Below are 6,172 nucleotides of genomic sequence, written 5' to 3' on the forward strand. Positions count from 1 at the left end.
TTTTAGTTAATTTTTACTTGATTCTTTTTAGTTGATTCTTTTTAGTTCATTCTTTTTAAAACCTAAATACTTTGATTATTTTAGTTAATACTTTTTGATTCTTTTTAGTTCATTCTTTTTAGTTCATTCTTTTTAACAAATCAATACTTTAATAATTTTAGTTAATATTATTTTGATTCTGTTTAGTTCTTTCTTTTTGCTATTAGTTTATTCTTTGAGCTAAATGACTCTGAAATTGAAAAGAACTACAAATGAAATCTGAAAAAGGTTGAAAGCTGGCATGGTATCATCATTTCACCCACATAGTATGTGCTAAAAAGTTGAGACAGTTACGGTAAAAACTGGATGCACTTCATGTGCAAAATCGACAATCTCTTTTGAAGTATCACGATTTCGGAAGAAAACTCATCTCTTACAAAGGGATCTAATTTTTTTGAACTTATTTCAAGTCTAGACTTTTTATGCGTTCTACATGCACCATTCAAAGCCACATCATCAATTTTCAACCCTTTCTCACTTCATTTGGTATTTTTCATGCATTTACTCATTTTTTAAGCTAAATGACCCCGAAATTGAAAAGCACTACAAGTGAACTCTGAAAAGTTTGAAAGTTGGCATGGTATCATCATTTCTTCCACATAGCATGTGCTAAAAAGTTGAGAGGGTTACGGCAAAAACTGCATGCATTTCGTGTATAAAATCGACAATTTCTTTCGAAGTATCATAGTTTCGAATGAAAACTCATCTCTTACAAAGGGATTTCATTTTTTTGAACTTAATTCAACTCCAAACTTTTTGTGTATTCAACCCTTTTTACTTCATTTGGTATTTTTTCTGCATTTAGTGATTTTTTTGAGCTAAATGATCCTGAAATTGAAAAGCACTGGAAATGAACTCTAAGCTTGAAAGTTAGCATGGTATCATCATTTCTCCCACATAGCATGTGCTAAAAATTTGAGAGGGTTACGACAAAAACTGGATTCACTTCGTGTACAAAATCGACAATCTCTTTCGAAGTATGAGAGTTTTGGACGAAAACTCATCTATTACAAAGGGATTTTATTTTTGTGAACATATTTTACCTCCACACTTTTTGTGAGGTCAATATGCACCACTGAAATCCAGATCATCCATTTTCAACCCTTTTCTGACTTAATTTGCTATTTTTCATGCATTTATTCATTTTTTGATCTCAATGACCCTGAAATTGAAAAGCACTACAAATGAACGCAATATGTGCTAAAAATTTGAGAGGGTTATGGAAAAAACGAATGCACTTCGTGAACGAACTGGACAATCTCTTTCGATGTATCACGGTTCCGGACGAAAACTCGTCTATTACAAAGGCTTTTCATTTTTGTGAACATATTTTAACTCCAGACTATTTGTGAGGTTAATATGCACCATCCAAAGCCACATCATCAAGTTTCAACCCTTTTTTGACTTAATTTGTTATTTTTCATGCATTTAATCATTTTTTGAGCTAAATGATCCTGAAATTGAACATCACTACAAATGAACTCTGAAAAGGTTGAAACTCGGCATGGTATCATAATTTCACCCACACAACATGTGCTAAGGAGTTGAGAGGGTTATGGAAAAAAGTAGATGCATTTCTTGTACAAACTGTACAATCTCTTTCGAAGTATCACGGTTTCGAACGAAAACTCATCTATTACAAAAGGGATTTCATTTTTGTGAACATATTTTAACTCTAGACTATTTGTGAGGTCAATATGTATCATTCAAAGCCACATCATAAATTTTCAACCCTTTTGTGACTCAATTTGCTATTTTTCATACATTTAATCATTTTTTTGAGCTAAATGACCCTAAAATTGAAAAGCACTACAAATGAACTCCGAAAAGGTTGAAACTTGGTATGGTATCATAATTTCACTCACACAACATGTGCTAAAAATTTATCAGGGTTGTAGCAAAAACTGGATGCACTTCGTGTACAAACTGAACAATCTCTTTTGAAGTATCATGGTTTCGGACGAAAACTCATCTATTACAAAGAGGTTTTATTTGTGTGAATATATTTTAATTCGAGACAATTTGTGAGGTCAATATGCATCATTAAAAGCGTCATCGTCAATTTTCAACCCTTTAGTGACATAATTTGCTATTTTCGTGCATTTAATCATTTTTTGAGCTAAATGGCCCTGAAATAGAAAAGCACTACAAATAAACTGTGAAAAGGTTGAAACTTGGTATGGTATCATAATTTCGCCACACATCATGTGATAAAAATTTGAGAGTGTTATGGCAAAAAATGGATGCACTTTATTTATAAATTGGACAATCTCTTCCGAAGTATCGAGGTTTTGGACAAAAACTCGTCTATTATAAAGGGATTCCATTTTTGTGAACATATTTTAACTCCGGACTATTTGGGAGGTAAATATGCATCATTCAAAGCCACATCATCAATTTTCAACTATTTTCTGACTTAATTTTCTATTTTTCATGCATTCAATCCTTTTTTTTTGAGATAAATGACCCTGAAATTGAAAATCACTACAAATCAACTCTGAAAAGGCTAAAACTTGGCATGGTATCATAATTTCACCCATACAACATGTGCTAAAAAATTGAGAGAGTTATGGCAAAAAAACTAGATGCACTTCGTGTACAAACTCGACAATCTCTTTCGAAGTATGAGGGTTTCGAACGAAAATTCATTTATTACAAAGGGATTTCATTTTTAACTCCATACTATTTGTGAGGTCAATATGCACCTTTCAAAGTCACATTTTTGACTTAATTTGCTAGTTTTCATGCATTTAATTATTTTTTGAGCTAAATGACCTTCAAATTAAAAAGCACTACAAATGAACTCTGAAAAAATTGAAACTTGGCATGGTATCATAATTTCACCAACACAACATGTGCTAGAAATTTCACCAACACAACATGTGCTAGAAATTGAGAGAGTTAAGGCATAAACTCGATGCACTTCGTGTCCAAACTGGACAATCTTTTTTGAAGTATGACCGTTTCGGACAAAAACTCTTTCGAAGTATGAGGATTTTAGTTGAAAACTCATTTATTTAATTAAGTATATAAAAACATTACACAACATCATGAATAGAGAAAAGTGACCAAATTAATACAAGTTCATCATCAATGTTATTACTGAAAAAATTAATACATAAAGTCGATACATATAGTTCTCATAGAACAACATACAGCTCTGGAGAGTATTTAATTAAAACGTACATTGAAACTAACATACAACTATGTAAAACATTTAAATGCAACAACAAACGTGACCAAAATCGCAACTAAGGTAACAATTGATCCAACAACATAATGATACCAAGCCTCATTATCAATAGCATATTTTCTAATCCTTTTAATATTCAAGCGCATTTCATTCATCTGGATCTTGTTTAGATTGACGACATCGGCAACATGCAACTCCAATTTCATCTTCTCTTCTTCAACTCTTTTCAATTTTTATTTCAAATAATTATTTTCTTTTTCAACTAGATTTAACCTCTCGACAAGAGGCTCGATTGGAATTTCCGGTTCGCATACCTCCTAGATAAAGACATCTATGTCAAGTTGGTCAGCATTATTATCATAAACACAAAATGAAAAAAAATAGTTATAAAAGATAATATATCATATCTGAATCATAGACCGAACGAGAGCCGACAGGGACGGATACCAAAACCATGACACTATATAATAACAAAGAATAATAAAAGTAAGGAAATTATACAAGTAGCTATATAAATCATACAGGTTAGAGTTTTTTTTATAAAACAAGATAATTAAGAATAAGAGGCTCACCACGGTGGTGCACGCGCTCGACGAGATCGGCACGGGCAATGGACGGGGGAGAGGACGACGTGCGCAGGGACGGGACGACATCCTACACATGTGAAAACTAAAAAGTTAATTTGAGGTGGCTCGGGTATTTCGTCAAACACCTCAGGTGCATAGGAGATGAGAACTAGAGTAGCACACACCTCCACACATTGGCCTGCCAAAAATGAGGGGAGTAAGCGAGCAGGGACGAGCATATATATAGGCAATCTTTTAGTCCCGGTAGGTGTTTAGAACCGGGACTGAAGAGAGCCATTTAGTCCCGATTCCATACACGAACCGGGACGAAAGGGGTTGCGCCAGGAGCCAGGCCCTTTAGCCCCTGTTTGTGGCACGAACCGGGGCTTAAGGTCCTAGAAGAACTCGGACCGATGCCCGTCGAGGCCCGGCTGGCGTCCTGGCCGCTCGATCCGGGACTGATGCACGCATTAGTCCCGGTTCGTAAGTCGACTGGGACTAATGCTCTTATCAGGCTAGGACAAAAGCCCTATTTTCTACTAGTTCCCCCCCATTGGGACGCCATTCTTGGGGGTGTGCATTGGCTTGAGGGGCAAGTGGGTGATTCCAACGGTGGATCGGCGTTCCATGTGACGCATAAATGTCGTGGAGTCTCGATGGCATGGTGCGACAGGGTCTCGGCAATGGTTGTGTGATGATGAACGCACAAAGGGAGATCGAATTGTGTGGCACCGTGGTGGCGTTGACGCCAAACATAGCAACGTCGAGGCGCTAGTACCTGCTCTAAAGATGGTCCGGTAAAAGACAGCGACATAGGCCTTTGAGAGTGCTCCGGACCGGTGTGTGCCCCAGATCCGACAATATGGTTGGTTGGGGCCTCCGGATTTAAATGTTAGGCTTTTGCAAGGTTTGTTTCATATTCGGCTCGGACAATTCGCACCCTTCGTCAAATGGGTAGGAGTAGCGAACATGTTTCCAAGATGGTGGCGTCAAATTTAATGATATATTACTTTGTAAGATCCTTGCGAATCTATACCTAATAGGGCTATTGCTTCCTCCGGTACGTCACAGAAATTGCCCCCAAAGTTTCAAAATATTACCCACCAATGCCACCTATAAGTGATAAAAAAAATCACACAGTAAATCTCCCGCCTGGACCGGCCCATTCAACAGGAACCTCCTATATTGCGCTTTGCACGCTGGGAGAAGACACAACATGCCCGCTTGGGCCGGCCCGTCGTCGGGCAGCCTGTTTTTTATATTTTTCCATTTTATTTTCCATTTTCATTTTTTCTACTTTAAATATTTCGGGACTTCCAAAATATAAAAAAATGAGAATCTTGAAATAAAATGTTTAATAAATAATAAAAATGTTTGTGGATTATAAAATTGTTCATGATTTTATAAAAAAATGTTTGCTTACTGAAAAATGTTCGATATTTAGAATACAAATTTTCAGTAAATAAAAAAATGTTCAGGATTTTTTAAATGTTCATGTACTAAACAAAATGTTAAATAAATTGAATAAAATTTCGGCAATTCAAAAAATGTTCATCAATTGGAAAATATCCTAAAAATTCAAAAATGTGCGTGACTTACAAAATAATTCATTCATTCATAAAATGTTCGCTGATTGAAAAAATGATCATGCATTTTAAAAAATATTTATTAAATCAAAAAAATGTTCGTGAATTTCAAAAATGTTTCACCAATTGGCAAAACAATGTTCGTGGATTCAAGATTTTTTTTCAAAATTGTTCACAGTTTTAAAGGATTGTTGCAAATAGAAAAAAAATGTTCATGAATTCAAAATATAGCCTTGATTTTAGAAAATATTTGAAAATTTGTAGAAGTGTTCATGAATTTGAAAAATGTTCATGATTGCAAATATGTACACAAGTTTTAGAAAATATTCATGAATTCACAAAATTAAGAGTGATAGTGTATCTCAGTGATGCTGCAAAATTTGATCATGGCCATTAGAGATTATGAATTATTTTCTTGCCTTGTAACCGACATGCCCTTTTGCTACTAATAATTAATAAAATAACTGCATTCATCGTCTAGATGATGGGGTTCATCTCCTTTTCAAAAAAGAAAAACGAACTCACTCATCATACGATGCCCGTCATTATGTACTTTTACCAGCTAAGTTACCTTGTGTTGTCCGATTGGGTGTACCAAGCCATCAAAACAGTTAGATTCGATCTCTAACGTCTTGAGATAAACACTCTCTATATGCGTTTTAGTGCCAACGGGAGGAGGAAGCTCCCCGCCTTAATATGCACTTTTCCCAGGGTTACACTGTTACCCAGAGCGCACGAGGAGAGGTAGCCATGCCACAGACCGGCATGATCCTTAAGACTATCCATAA

The sequence above is a fragment of the Hordeum vulgare genome, chromosome 3H, assembly GCF_904849725.1.
Source record: "Hordeum vulgare subsp. vulgare chromosome 3H, MorexV3_pseudomolecules_assembly, whole genome shotgun sequence".
Lineage (NCBI taxonomy): Eukaryota > Viridiplantae > Streptophyta > Magnoliopsida > Poales > Poaceae > Hordeum > Hordeum vulgare.